Source organism: Lepidothrix coronata, unplaced genomic scaffold (assembly GCF_001604755.1).
Source record: "Lepidothrix coronata isolate B3197 unplaced genomic scaffold, Lepidothrix_coronata-1.0 Scaffold101, whole genome shotgun sequence".
In the NCBI taxonomy this organism is placed as follows: domain Eukaryota; kingdom Metazoa; phylum Chordata; class Aves; order Passeriformes; family Pipridae; genus Lepidothrix; species Lepidothrix coronata.
In genome coordinates this window covers 168,024-183,572 of record NW_016690281.1, presented here as the reverse complement: position 1 = coordinate 183,572, position 15,549 = coordinate 168,024, and the positions used below count along the sequence as shown (strand labels likewise).

Genomic DNA, 15,549 nt, shown 5'->3' with positions numbered 1-15,549 from the left:
ATGGGGTCACAGCCTCCTTCAGGTATCACCCTGCTCGGGCGTGGGCTCCTCCCTGGGGCTGCAGGTGGATCTCTGCACCCCTGTGGCCCTCCATGGGTTGCAGGGGCAGAGTTGCCTCACCATGGGCTTCACCAAGGAATCCCAGGGGAATCTCTGCTCCAGCACCTGGAGCAGCTCCTGCCCCTCCTTCTGCACTGCCCTGGGTGTTTGCAGAGCTGTTCCTCTCACATATTCTCACTCCACTCTTCTCTGCCTGCAATTTTCTCCGAGCACTAACTTTTTTCTTTCTTAAATATGTTATCCCAGAGGCGTTGGAGACATCACTGCTGGGCTTGGCCTTGGCGAGCAGCGGGTCCATCCTAGAGACAGCTGGCATTGCCTCCACTGGGCACGGGGGAAGCTTCTGGCAGCTTCTCACAGAAGTTACCCCTGTAGCCACGCCCTGCTACCAAAATCTGGACATGCAAACCCAATACAACAGTGTGCAATCGTGTTCTCTGGCATAACACCAGTAACACATTAACCCTGGCTCTATGTGCCTGACATTTCCAGTGTCAATCCTGGCTTTCTATTCAGACTTAATCTACAGGAAGTGGGATGAACAAGGCTTGCTCAGCACCTGTGGCACTCTCCCACTTAGTAGCAGCCCAGGTCTTACTGTTTAAAGCACACAGCAGGAGGAAAACAAATGAACAAGCCTCGCCAAGAGGGAAGCAGCTGAAATACCCACAATGAAAATTCAGTGTTAAAAATGCTCTGAAATTATTTTCATTCTTTTCAGGCTTACATTGAATATCATTATTTTTATTACTAAACATTTGACTTAATTTTTAAAGGTGATTATAAAACTGAGAATAATGATGATATTGTGTTACCTCCCCCAAGGTGGGCATCAAAGGTAGAAAGTTGTGTATTTAACTCACGAGGCTACAGATGGGATGTAGGTACCCACACAGCTTCTGAAGTCCAAAAGGGGTGGAAATGATCCAGGTAACCCTGAACTCTAAAGGAGAGAGGAGAGAAAAGATTTCTGCTGTTGCTGCCCTGGTCACTCTGTCAACAAATCAATGAAAGAGCTCAATATCTACCATGAGAGCTTCAAATGCCGCATCATTTCGTCATCCTCAAGAAGTTATTAGGCAGCTTCCCTGCCCTTGATTTCAGTTCCAGAGAAAAAGAAACTTCTTCTAAACACTTTGACAACACATATCTTCTGCATAAGATCACCATAACTCCTTATTTCTTGCCAGCCTACAGAGATGGTGGAAAATCTATGGAGAAGTGACTGTGCATCCTAGACAGCAACAACTACAGCCAGTGCTCAGCAAAGTCACAGAGAAAATGGAGAAGGATGAAATGCCATGCATGGAAAACTGCAGCTACCTTTTGTTACTACCCGAGGCTTTTCATTTTGCTGTGCAATCAGTATTACGCATGCAGTGACTCCTAGCACTGTTAGACCACTGCTTTCTGTAGCCAAACACTGTACACATACACATGCACGTTGTGTGTACCACCAGATATCCCACTGGATATATTTCTTCTGAAAATCAAAGAAAACAGCAGCTTGTAGAGCAGAAAAGCAGAGCTTGTGATAGAGCAGCAGTGAGACCTTCACCACCTTACTGCGCCTGAGTGGTGCTTGTAAAACTGCCCCTGCATCATACCCCCAGACAGACTTCTCCTTATTTTTCCCAGAGAGGCCAGAAAACATCTCAGGGCTAGGTTCCCAACAGCTCTCCTCAAGCAGGTCAGGAATGAGACATCAGTACCCTTTTTGTCTACTCAGCCCTCCCTTCTTTTCTGTCCAGGATCTTTTTGGCCAACTAACTACTTAGAAGAGAGTTACATTCTGGGCAACTTTAGGAATAAGGAGCAGTCCCAACTTCTTGCAGCAAAGTACCAGAGTTGCTTATCATGCGGATAAACAGAAGAAATACCTGTACAGTATATAAATCATCCGTCATCATCCTCCCCAGAAAACTCATTATTATAATAGTCCAATCATTGTGATAACCAGCAGCATCACTCCTACTAACATTAATTCTGATTAGTTCATCTGGTATTAATTTGGATGTCACAATTATTTCCATGTGATTTTCCAGGCTTCTTGTGTGCTTAAGCCCATCCTGTTTTCTGCTTCAACGAAAAAGCTGTTCATTCATCACCTGTAAGACAGTCAGGCTCTGCAGTCCCAGGATTCGAACCTTACATTTCCCAGTGTCTTCCTCTTAGTGAAAAATGTACTTCATACCCCACCATCGTGGAAGCTCCTTGGTGTAAGGGATCTGTGTTTTCATTCTATTATTTTGTGCACATTCCACAGGGCCGAGTTCAGCAACAGTGCTCAACAGGTAACAACAACCTGTTTACAATGCTGGAGTCACAAAGTGCATCCAATATGTAGAGTCAGTCTTTTAAAGGGAGGGTGGCGCTGGGGTTTCCTACACCTGCTCTTCCCCAGACAGTGGCAGTGGCGGTGCTCTCGGCACAACTGCTGCTGAGAGGCAAGTTCTCCTGTAGGAATAAGAGTAGGGATTACTCTACTCATCACAGAGCCAAGAGTTTTACTATCAATTCCTTCAGTGCTCTTTTACATTTCACTAGCTCTGCCTTAGATACGGCTGGAATGTAAAGCAGAACTCCGGGCAAGGAGCATCAGCTAACCTATGCTGCCCTCCTCAGGAGCCGAGCACAGCCTGCGTGGGGAATGAGGGGCTGCTTTGCATGAACAGGTGCATCAAGAACCTCATTTTAACAAAGATAAAGAGCTTCTCAAAAGGAAGGGCCTTTTCTGTGACACAAAAAGAACTCGTCTTCAGCTGAGGCTCAAGGAAGAAGAATCAGTCTGTCTTTCAGGACAAACATGCGCTCAGGAGATGCAAAGGGAGACAGAAGAGCAGAGTAGCAGTGGCAGCAGCTACACCCACTGCGTACATCTAGGGGAGCAAACAGCTGGACAGACATTAAGGGTAGCAAACCCATACTCCCTCCTTCACATCCCAACGCAGTGGACAGGACACGCACAGGGACTCCCCAGGGGCACACCCATCACACTCACACCACAGTGAGCTCCCGGCTCGACCACAGTCACAAAATCAAAACACTGGCACTGTCCTATTGAGGTAGAGAACTTTGTAGCTCAGGAAGCAAAGCATCCAGAGACAAAGCAGTTGGTCCACCCAGTGACAGGAATATGTTTCCGAGAACCAAAAGAGGCTTGTCCAGTCATAAACTCCTGAAGCAGTTGTGGAAAAGGGGCGAGTATCAAACAGCAGGGAGATAGCAATCAAAATACAAACATCAATGGGTCACCTGAAGTGGGAACAAGGAGGGTTTTAGTGTTACATCAGTACGGCAAAAAACCAGAAAGTAATTGAGAGAATTTCAACTAGGTACATTTCATTAAAGAGCTAGAATTCAGCACAGTGAGGCTGCATTTGAAAGGTGCTACTCCATCTGCGGAGGTCATGGTGTGCCAGGAATGCTGTTGCAGTAAAGGGCCTTTAGCTTCTTCCCATGGCACGAGAGGAAAAAGTTAGACCCATCATAACCAAAGCAGCTATCTGGAGGCAAGCTGTGGAGCATTTCAGAAATTGTGTGTTTATAGTCCAATGATATTTAATTCCTTTGCTCTCATCTGCCACCCAGGGACATCTTTGCACTTTGCTTTTATTTATCACCAAAGTCTATTCTCATTCCAGTCCACAGAGGCTGATGAATGATGTTTATTTGTCATTCCAGAGGATCATTACTTATGTTGAACCCATTTGTCCCTAACAGAGATGTAAGATGCAGTTCCCTAGGAATTCAGAGGTTATTTAAAGTTCTTTTCCAATATTCAATTTGCCTTTTATTTATTTAGGGAGCTATTTCAGCAGGAACCTTGCTGTTGAGAGGCACCCCGACTTGTTACCAGCACTGGCCTCAAAGGTGGCCAGAAGCTGGGGCAGGCGGCAACATTACAGATTAAAGTAGTAATTACAACAAAGAATACAACATTAAATAAAAGCAAAGGCAAGGAAGAAAGAGGAAACATAAACTGAAAAAATACACCGGTGCTTAGGATAATCACAGTGCAGGAAGAGCAGTGGGCTTCTGAGCAAGCACTTCCCAGCAAGACACCACTCACTTGAGTGTAGCTCTCTCCCCATGTGCTGTGATTGTGAGGCTGCCAGCCTGGCTGGCATGTCACCTCTCCAGAAGCCATCAACCAGGCCTGCTCTGCTGGCAGGATGGCTCTGGACCACTGTTCAGCAGAAGGGCCTGCCCAGCTGCAGCAGAGCATGGGACTGGTCCCTCCCAGCAGCAGACTCGAGGTCCTGACTCCGCCCGACTCTGCTCTGCTGCAAACACACTGTGCAGCCCTGGGCAAGCCTGCTCACCTTCTCTTCAGTCAGAGGCGCTGGTGACAACGACACTTCTCACTATCTCACAAGAAACTGATAGATTTGGGACGGTCTGAAGCTGCTCTGAGCCTGCCTGATAGAAGACACTGAACAGTCTTGCCAGCCGGCATTCGCAGCCTCCTCCCACACAGGTCGCAGCAGACGCAGCGAGGAAAGGGGCTGGGCTCGGGCAGGTACCAGGGGCTGAGCAGCGTCACTGCATGGAGCTCCTCTGGGAATAAGGCTCCTTGTGAGTAAGAACTAGCCAGGTCCCTATGCATAGCACCACGTTGCCAACCAGAAACTCTGTGGCACTTGCTTGGCAGCACCAAAACCCCCTGCATCCTCCTTAACTGTAAGGGCTTTTTAATGAGCATTAAGAGAGTACGTCCATGCCCCAAACACAAGGCAGCTGCTAATTATTCCCACTGCTGTTAGTTTCCTCTGGTCTCGCTCTCTGATCATTTAATGGGAAGTAGATTATGAAATAATTGAATGTTGGAACCTGCAGAACCCCCACTCCAGCAGGGGATACACATTATTTACCCATAAAAAATATTCCAAGGGTTATTACCATGTAAACTGTGATTAATTAAATTCACAGGAGTTATTTCTGCAGCATGTAAATGGCAAGATTCCTGCAGAGGAAAAGCTGGGGAGCTGGCTCCATCCTGACAGCAGCACAGCCATGCAGTGAGACAAAGCCCTGAACTCACCCCCATGACTTTTGTGCTATAAAGTGAGCAACTGAGTGTGCCAAGCAGTGGGCAAGGTGGAAACTGGAGTGAGCCTGCTTAACCAATCCAAATTTCCATCTAGAAAGGCCACAACCTCCCAACCATATGGGTTTCTCCGTCCTAGAGGCTGCCAGCCCCTTGCACGGGCATTAAGTGCATGGTCTTAGATCACCATCCACTGCACAGAAGCCTCCATAAACATTCTCAACTGATCATCTCAGAGAGAACTCAGAAGGATCCTAGATGCTGACTGAACCTCTTCTTCCCATTTCTTCCTCCACCCCAATCAATCAACGAAACAGCACTGGATGAGGGCCTGACCTGCCTATCTGTGACATCCACACAACATGGCACTTGCCTCCCAACTTTAGACCTGACTTCCACTGCTGGCAATACTGCAACACTTCCACTGCAAGAATTAAACACACCACAGCCTAGGGTTGCAGTTATCTCTGATGAGCCAGAGGCAAATTTTAGAGCTAAGTAAAGCCACAGTAAAAACTACTGGACCTAAGTGTAAACCTACTTCATACATAGCTTATTTCCTAAAATGTGTCAAATTTAGGATAACATAGACATGTAAGAGCAGCCACATAACTTCAAATCTAAAGGCCATTTAGCTCGATATTCTGCTTCTGGCAACAGGCAGGAGAAGAATGTCTAGAGAAGAAGATGAGAAATAGAAAAGCATGTAGCAGCATGTCTCCAGTAATGCACACACAGTTTGGAAAATTCCTGAGTCAGAATAGAGTGGGTCTTTGGTGTTTAATATTCACAGATGGATTTCACTTCCACAATTTTTGCTTTAATTTTCTGAAACTTTCAGCACCTACAACATCCTGACACAAGGAGTTCCACAGCTCCAGTATGCACAGTATGAATAAGCATGTCCCTTTTTCTTTTTTGTTTTGAGTTTGACATTCGTATTGTCATGTCCTTCCTTCCACCACCAGCTCCTTCATTAACAATTACTCCTTTCTCATCCTTCCTATTCCACATCATTTTATACACATATATTCCAATTAATTGTCTCTTCTCCAAGACAAAGCACTCCCCATAAAGAAGCCATTCCAGATCTTCTGTCATCTTCGTCTGTCTTGGCTAACATTTTCTAGTTCAATTCTTTGCTTTCTGAAGTGGGGAAACAGCACTGCGTAGAGTATTCAAGGTGCACAACACTGGGAATTTAGGTAATGACATAATCCTGTTACCTGTTTTATACCTTCGCTAAGAACTCCTAACACATTATTTACCTTTATGACTCAGTGCTATGCCAGCTTTTCCATATAAGTATTTATTTCAATCCCAGATCTCATTCATTACTTAACAATCACCTCTGTACTCATGACTGTATACACAAAATTAGGATTATTCCTCCTTCTGCTCATCACTTTCTAGTTCTCTAGAATGGATTACAGCAGGTACGGCAAAAATCCCTCACTGTGCACCCTTTGTGGCAAACGAATCCACGAGAGACAGATTTTGTCCAGGCAGAACTCACTTGTAACTGTATTACTCCATTTATATACAGAATAAGAGTCCAAGCTATCAAGCCAGGCCAGGTGTTTCTTATCTGCACACATACCAGACAGACACTCCCATGTCTGCCTTCAGCCACAAAGAACAATCACGCTTCAAGCGGCCTTCCAGCTTGACCTTGCAATTCTTTTCACACGCACAGTAATCTTAGCTCTGGCTCGCTCAGGACCACAATATTTTTGCTTTCATATTTTCTTCCTCTCTCATCCAGGTGGCTGGTGTTGTCTTGTTTAGCTGCAATCAGGGCAGTCAGTCATAGCACAGGACAGCCTGGAGAGGTGCCCCACTCCTCTCTGCAGAGGTTGCAGGAAGGCCAGAGGTGGTGCAACAAGGGAAGGTGAGCACTTGCATCCCACTTGCATGATGGTGCTGCTCCTCTGAGGGCACAGGAAAGATCCCTGGCTCCAGGGTGCCAGCCTTCAGCTCTGCATTGGCAATGGGATTTTCATCTGTGCCCACTTATACCTCCTGATATCCCTGCCACAGGGATTCCTAAAAGCAGCTTCAAACCCAGGTGTTTTGTTCCTCACTGAAAACAGTGGCACAGGTGCAGCAGACATCAGACTGAAACAGTGTGTGACTTGGGAGCCATTTGTGACAGAGTTTGTTTAGTTTCTCAGAGTGAAGATAGCAGAATACAGGATTCATCACTTTAAATTCTATACAGTGACAAACTAGCAAGTGCATTTAACAACCAAAATACACTTCACAGCCAGTAATGGATACTGTTAAAGTGTAACCTCATACTTGGATTATCAAAGGCAGAGTCTATCAATTTTTGTTTTTGTATTAAATTTGTTTTTTCCATCTGCTGAAAGTGGTTCTTTGTGATTTCACAGGGCATTACACTTTATGTCTCTCATTTGCTGCACCCAAAGGAATTTCATTCTGCTACATTAAAAAATACCTTGCTACACTAGCTAAGCTTTTAACTTTCCTGAACGCACTGTTCCGTGTCTATCTCCATCCCAGCGGTTACCTTCTTTGAATGTATAATTTATACATATATACATAAAAATATAGTGTAATTCACGTCATACTGCCTTTGTCACAATGAGGATTTTGTCTCTGTCCCTTTGTGCCAAATCCATGGTCACCAGCCCAGCTTCTGCCACATGTGTCTGAAAGGGACATGCCTGATCTCCGAAGCGCACACGGATCTGTAGCTTTTGCTTTCCTCTGCAGTACACATTGGCAAAAATATCTGCTCTAGGTGAACCTGCTTTAGCAGGGCATTGAACTAGATGATCTGCAGAGGCCCCTTCCAACCTTAGCCATCCTGGGATTCTGTGAAAAGCAAAAAGGGTCTAGGTCCTGCACCACCTTTTCAGAGCAGCAGTGTTGTCTGCAGTTCCCAAACACAAGCTACGTGTAAAGCATGGCTGGGTGACTTCTTGGGAAATGTAGCCCACTCCCACAGTGATGTGTATTACATTCATTTTAAAATCATTATGGAGAGAACTTCCAGGACAGAGGAAGCTGCAGAGCATTTTCACAGAGTGTTACAACGTGAAGGGATGCAGAGTGCATGCTGCTTCCTTTATCCTCACTGCAATGACCCTCAAAGTTCTCTTCCCCAAGAGCTCCACCCTGCTTGAACTGAAGAGCTGCTCACAAACCAAGGGAGGACATTCCTTCTCAGAATGCAGATGAAAATACACCCATTTCAATTAAGTTTCCTCACCATGGCAAGTCACTGCTCCTTTCCAGAGCACAGTGGGAGCATGGCCTGATTTTGCAGGATGCCAAGACCTCCCGCCCTGGCCAGACTCCCTACATGCTCTGCGAGGAGCTTTGCTACACTGGCACCAGGCAAGGTGGGTATGCAGCTGCTCAAGAAAAGTCAAACCCAGAATTCCACTCTATGTCAAGTGCAACATCCTGGAACAAGTCAGGAGGAGCCAGCAGAGCAGCAGGGGCTTCTGCCACTGCAGCAAGTGCACATGTACCATCCATCCACCTGCATGGGAAAGCAAAACCCCTCTCCAGTCCAAGGAGGGCAGAAACCAAGATTCACAAGAGCCCCTGATTCCTGCTGGGCACACGGAGCAACAGAGTGCCACTTTCGATTTTCTGCAACAATTCAAGCAGGGAGACCAAGCTACATAGCACAGAGAGACGCTGGGCATCGCAGACAAAACTGAGACATCTGAGCTTGATGTGTTTCTCTCCTGCATTTTCTTACAACCTCCAATATTATAGTGACGCACAACACCAGAGAATATAATTGCTGTAGTGATTACTTACAGCCATTACATTAAGCTTTAAAATGCTCCTTTCAAATTGAACAATGTTTTTTCAAAGTCAACAGCTGGTTCACAGCTTGAAAGCAACAGTTAAGATAAATTAAATAAAAAGGGTAATAAAATCACAGACTAAATTTAATTTTTGAAGCCCATGCAAACTCCAACAAAGACTTTACAATATCTTTTAAAAACATACACAGAAACAAAAGGCAATACAACTAGCAATTATTCTGTGGTCATTAATAAGAATGTGATGTATGAACACAAATAACTGTGTACATTTCTAGATATACTTAAAACAGAGCACAAAACAAATTCATGCAGTATTTATAGCCCTAGCCCAGGGGATAAATCAAACAGAAGTTTCAAATGAGATTTTTAAATCTTGGGAGGAAGAAAAAAAATGTTTACATATATGTATATGTATATATATATACACACATATATATAATCTTCCTCTTAAGGTACACACATGTACAAAAAGTGTGGTTAATGAAAATGACACATTTCTACCCTTAGGATAAAAAGGGGATCTGGTGTGTGCTCAAGATCAGTACAATGCCAGGACCCTGCATTAGCTCTTGAAATGCACTATTGGAACAACAGGCAGGGTTTACATTTCCAGAGTGTACAGCATCAGCTAAATGCTAAAAGACTTTTCTCTGGCCTGGCCCTCCGTTTGCCATTGGGAGAACACTGTTCACAATTCCAATGGCCTCTGCCTGGCTGGCAATGAAGTGCCAAAGCTACACATCCATTCGGAAGAGGCAAAGAAACAGAAAGGACCCATGCCCCGGCTTCCTTCCACACTCCTGTCAGGAAGCTTTCTACCTGCAGCAGTGTTCCAAACAGGCCAAGTATAAGCCAGCCATCTCTGAGCCTCAGACCTTCCGGCTGCCGAAGAGTTGTTCGACATTTGACATCCTATGGCACTCAAATAAGAAAATGATGCAAGTATCAGGAATACATATTCCACCTTCTTCATCACAGCTGGGCTTTTTGCCGTATGAGAAAGGCTGTTCTTCATAAATGTTCATCAGCAAAAAGAAATATCCCATATCAGTTTTCCTAGTAAATCTTTCCAGTAGGCTGATAGATCTGATGTCACAGTTTTACAGCACATGTGAATGTAACATGTGTATGAGACAGGTATTTTGAAGCAGACAGGTATATTCTCCCAGTGACACACCATTTCCCTTCCTTCCTTCCTCTCGGTTTGTCCCTTGCAAACACAACAGGGACCATGACAGAAAGAAGAGATTAGCCAACCACCTGCTCTAGGAACCTCTAGGACTATGTACTATGAATGTTGCTCTCTTAGATTCTTAAGCACTTTAGATTTGTATGTAAATTAGGCCTGTGAGTTACTGCTGTGCTATAGTAAATTCTATATGAATCTTTTGTTAAATTGTTTAACTTAAGCTATCAATTAAGTGTTGTTAAGTTTAAGTGCTGTTAAAACTTTAGGCCTAAACTGTTTGTCAAGTCCAGGCTCAGTATAGCAAGGAACTTGTGACTCACCAGGAGGGTCTTCCTTATTCCTTTTTATCCTTATCCTTTCCTACCCTTACCCTTCACCCCCTCCCCCTGCTCCAGCCTCCACATAGATAATTTTTGAGTTGATGATGGTTTTAGACTGATTGATTTTAGATTTTAGTTTGCTTTTTCTCTGTGTGCTTTAATAAAGTAGTAGAGTTAACCTTGCCAAACTTTGTTGTGCTTTCATTTTTATATTAAACATGCTTTTGCCAATACCTTTGCCAGTTATTCAACTCATTCATGAGAGTTGTAAAGATTTTGTGTTTCCTTTAATGTTGAAGGAGCTGTCTGAACGATTGCAAATATAAAGGAAATCTGCAAATATGCAAATATGAAGGAGATTCAAGTTGATAAAAGAAAAGAAAAAGGAAAAAACTATTTTTAAAATAGTCTTACACAATTTCCATCCCACAAAGGTAACTAAGGCTACATTTGTAAGCAATACTGACTGTCTCAGTTGCACCTCAGCACTGACACATATGTCACAGATGGATGTTACATAATGTGTTTGTAAAATAGGCATTTTCCAGTGATTTCTGAAAGTAGAACTGGATGTGCTGATGTAGCTTGCTCCGGAAAGAACACTGTGTGTCCTATACCCACTGCAATGAGAAGAATTCCAAAGTGCCATGCAAAATGTCACCTTATCTCACTTAAAGTTATTTCATCTAGTAACATCAGAGAAATTACAACAATATGTTGTTCTACATTAAAGTACATGACAGCGTTATCTGTGAGACCTGGCAGCTGCCACTTTTGGCCGAGCAGATGGCAGTGATAAAAACACAATGCAGGGAACAGGTTGTTAAAGACATATCCGTCATTACACTGTCACTGCACAATTACACTCAGCTCCAAGATACCATCAAAATGCATGGCTGTGTCACTCTCAAGCAGGAAGATGTTGCTTATGTGAGGAAAATTATGTATAACAATTAATTCTGTACGTATTATTAATCAGATTCATTCATCTCCTGTTCAGAGGAGCAGAAAAAGCAGCCAGGAAAGACATCCAAAGTCTTTAAAGTCTTATGTGTTTGCACTTCTGTTCTTGCAGAAGGGAGAAAACCATTCATCCCCTCTAAAGGAAAATCAGAGCCAGCCATCGCTTTCATAGCAGTAGTCAATTTATATTCCCATTTAAGGGCCAGAGGGCATGTTAGCTCCCATTTTCACTTTTTTAGCTTTTTTTTGCAGGGTGGGGTGGTGGGGCATAGGGGAGATATTAAATGAGTATATTGCTCATGGAACGTACCAGCCAACCACTCCTGGAAGCAGAAACAGGCTAAGGCACAGGTGGCAGGGCAGCAGCAGCACCAGCCTATCCCCCCTCCATCCCTGCCCGTGGCCACTGCCAACACTGACAGGCACTTCTCTGCTGCTGTGATGACCAGTGAAGGCATACACCCAGGCATTCAGAAAGCCCAGGAAACAAGGAAACAGACCACCTCCCCTGTTCCAGAATCACAGAATGGTTCAGGTTGGAAGGGACCACAAGTGGATCCTCTGGTCCAACCTTCCTGCTCAAGCAAGGTCATCCTAGAGCACGTGGCATGGGACTGTGTCCCAACAGTTCTGGAATATCTCTAGTGAGGGACACTCCACACCCTCTCTGTGCAGCCTGTTCAGTGCATGGTCACTGCGGAGGAAAGAAGTTCTTCCTAATGTTCAGGTGGGACTTCCTGTGCATCAGTTTGTGCCCACTGCCTCTTGTCCTATTGTTGGGCACCACTGAGAAGAGCCTGACTCCATCTTCTTGGCATCCTCCCTTTAGGGAGCGTGTTAATTCCAAAGTGCCAGGCTGCCAAAAGGGACATGGCATTCCTGAAGAGCTGAGCAGCATCCTGAAGCCCTGAGGAGAAAGAATACCTTCGGTGTTACTGCTGTGATCCTGCAGTGAGTGTCCAAGAAATGACTCTGTAAGTACAGACCTTATAAGGGTAGCAGGGAGGACCTGGTCACAGCACACCTGGGACGTGAGACAATCTATCAGAGAGGCCACTGAAGAAGCCCCGAGAGAGCTGCTGTGCCTGTGCACTGCTGACACTCAACGAGCAAGCAGAGACGCTGGAACCAGAGCCGGGGGGCTCAGGATTGCTGGACGTGATGTGGCACTGGAGACAGTTTCATCTTCAATAAAAACTCCAGACAAGGCAACCCATCTGACACAATTTTGCCCATAAGCAGCACAAGCAATTTACACATCCTGACTTGGGTTTATATATTTGGGGCATCTGCTTAGTTTTTATTACTTCTGGCCTCAGCTCTCACATTCCTTCACAGATCAAATAACTGCTTTCCCTATTTGCTAATTCCAGCAGCTGGTTATTACTCACCAGACTCCTGCTATACTCGCCTGGGGAAGAATCATAAATAAATGTGTAAGAGCAAGCAGATGCTGTCATTTTAAAAACCGATCCACCTAGTAAAAACGTTCTTCTTTGGACTCAAGTGGTGAATCACTGAGCATGCGTCTTGATGTCATTTTAATAAAATCCAAAACCAATCAAAGGACTTTGTTCATTCATTCCAATTAGTAAATGAGGAAAGAGTGCTATAAAGGAGAATATTGCTACAAATAAGAAATTACATTCTGAACAGGCCAAACACCTATTCTTTCCAATGAAGACAAAGGCAAGGTAAGACACTGAGCATTTTTTTAAAAATATCTGGTAAAACTAATCACTTTTCCACCACTGGCAGACAAGGTAACATCAACAAGGTAACATCAACTGTGGGTCCTGGAATCTATGACTGTAAACAGAAGAGAGAAATACAGATGGTTTATCAGACTTTATTATCTCCCTTAATTGTGTGCCTGTTTGTTTGGGGTTTTTTTAACAGGTAATTTCTTTCTGTATGTCAGTGCTAGGAGAAAGTGAGCTGCCTGGAGCATATTCAAAAAAATAAACAGAATATAAGAGAGAAGGAAAAGTGCTCTGCTGACTAAAACCCAGGAAGCAGCAGAGAAAACCTTGGTACCAACTTTTCTTCTGTGTTTTGAAAGGGACATCTTTCTGCAAGGTAAGGCAATTTGGCTTCCACAATCTTAAAAAAAATTACTTTTGATGAAAATAGCACAAGCTTCAGTGATGGTGGCATAATCCACAGAACTCTTTTATGTCAATTCCTGCAGGTTAGTGAGATGACAATAATCTTTGTTCCTTGGCAGCAGGAATTAAATTCTCTCTTGTTGACTTAAAATGGAAATGTCTAGCACTGAAATCGTCCACTTTGTTGGTCAGACAGCTGACACAAAATCTCTGCAGTAGTTTACAGGTATTTCAAAACTAGCACATATTACTGCAAGGTTAACTGCTCTGAGAGTAAAACTTCCCAATTCAGCATTTGCAAATCTGTTGGGTTTTTTTCCAATAATTTCAACCAAGTTGCTACAATGCAACTTTATGAGCTTTTAGAGGATTTTCCTCCTAAAGGCCAAACACAATACAAGACTCAATACACACTTTAAGACCAGTCTTCATTAGCTCAGTAGATATACAGCCCTTTCAAGACTATTGATGCTGTGTCAACATTCAGACCATTGTACCAAAATCTGACTGACTAGAAATAATTGTCTTCCAGTGTATGCTCGAAGAGAAACACTAAGCCTCCCTGAATACCCATAACCTAAAATCTACTCCCATTTGGTTCTTCATCTACAGTAAAACTGATAAAGCTCATCATGGCCTCAATGCCTCACCACTGTAGTTGAAATTACATGTTCAGAACTTGGTGTTATTTTAAATACCAGAAAGAAAATCCTAATCTTCAAAGCACAAGTTGTGAAAATATAACTAACATTTAAACTGGGAAAATTATTATTTGATGAGAATTGTATCAACCAACTTAAATACAAATAAAAGTTAATATAAATTGCAATAAAAACTGGACAGTCCATAAGCACAAGACTAGAACACTTGCTAGCATCATAAGTTACAAATACTGAAAACAGGGTCTAACAAATTCTCCTTGCCAGTTACATACTTTCTCCTGCAGTAGCATATATTAACATTTAGTAGTCAAGGAGGAGAAAATTCTGAATGAAGGTGATAAAATCACACTGTCACAGGAGGAATTTATGGTGCCAAGAGAAAGGCAGTCAGAAGACAGGGAATAGATGGGCCAGCATGATAAGCAATGCACAAGTCTGAAGTGTGAGAGCAGAAGTGATCCTTCCGAGGGAACAGCTGGGGAGAGCCGCTAGCAGCAGCAGCAGGAGGACTCACACCATTTTTAATTTTTTTTTTTTTTTGAAAGCACTAGTGACTAAGAATGGACAAAGAAGAGTGAGAGTCTCAGTAAAAAAAAGTGATGATTTTAACTTTCTCTGTAAAGGTAGGATTTTGCATCAGGTCTGAAGATTTCAAGCCTGGCCAAGTAACACTTTTTCATGAGCTACAAATTCCTCATTTGTTGTTATGATGATTTAGACTTTGGTTCACCATGTTAAGATATTCCTCAGTTGCTGAATTTTAAGTAAAATACTTTTTGGTTTTGCAGTCAAGTATTAAGTCCTAAGAACACGTCAGGGCACATTACCAAAGCAAGCTGTGGCTGAATGATGCCGTGCCCAGTGCGTTAGAGGACTGAGGTGCATACTCCATGCAGAAAGCACGTCTTAAGAGCACATTAACACCGAGCAGCTGAGCCAGCGAGAGGACACGGGCTCTGGGCCGCGCTGGGCTCCGCTCGGGCCCCTCGAGCACACGCGGGGTCCCGAGCGGGGACGTTTCTTTCCAGCACAAAAGGCCAGCAGGGAACAGCGCATCTCCCCGTCCTCCAGCACTCACCCCCTGCTTCCAGAGCGCGGGCGGCCACCTCCTCACCAGAGAACGGGACCTTCCCCGAGTCTGTGCGCTCCCCTTTACTGCGAACGGCGACGTCGATCCCAGTCACTAAATTCCAGCGGGCTCGCTGGTCAAGGGCGCGAGCGACACTGCCGAGACTGAGCTTTGGCGGTACGAGAGAGAACACGACGCCGGCCCAGCAGGGCGGGGAGCTCGGACCGCCGCGCCACCCAGCCCGGCCCAGCCCGGCCCCGTGAGGGCAACGCTGTTCCCGCGCCCGGCCCGGCCCGGCAGCGCCGCCTCGCGGCGT

The 15,549-nt window shown here is 44.4% G+C and overlaps 1 long non-coding RNA gene across 2 annotated transcripts in view; it reads right to left on the bottom strand.

The window, feature by feature from the left end:
- Positions 1–15,479, bottom strand: part of LOC108501405 — a 71,950-nt gene extending 56,471 nt beyond the window's left edge. The window contains exons 1-2 of one of the 2 annotated variants that reach the window (XR_001876178.1): positions 15,243–15,479; positions 924–1,003 (exon numbers count right to left, since the gene is read on the bottom strand). This is a non-coding gene — a long non-coding RNA (uncharacterized LOC108501405). The remainder of the gene's footprint in view (positions 1–923; positions 1,004–15,242) is intronic. The other variant, XR_001876177.1, reaches the window with a different exon arrangement.
- Positions 15,480–15,549: the final 70 nt, after the last annotated feature.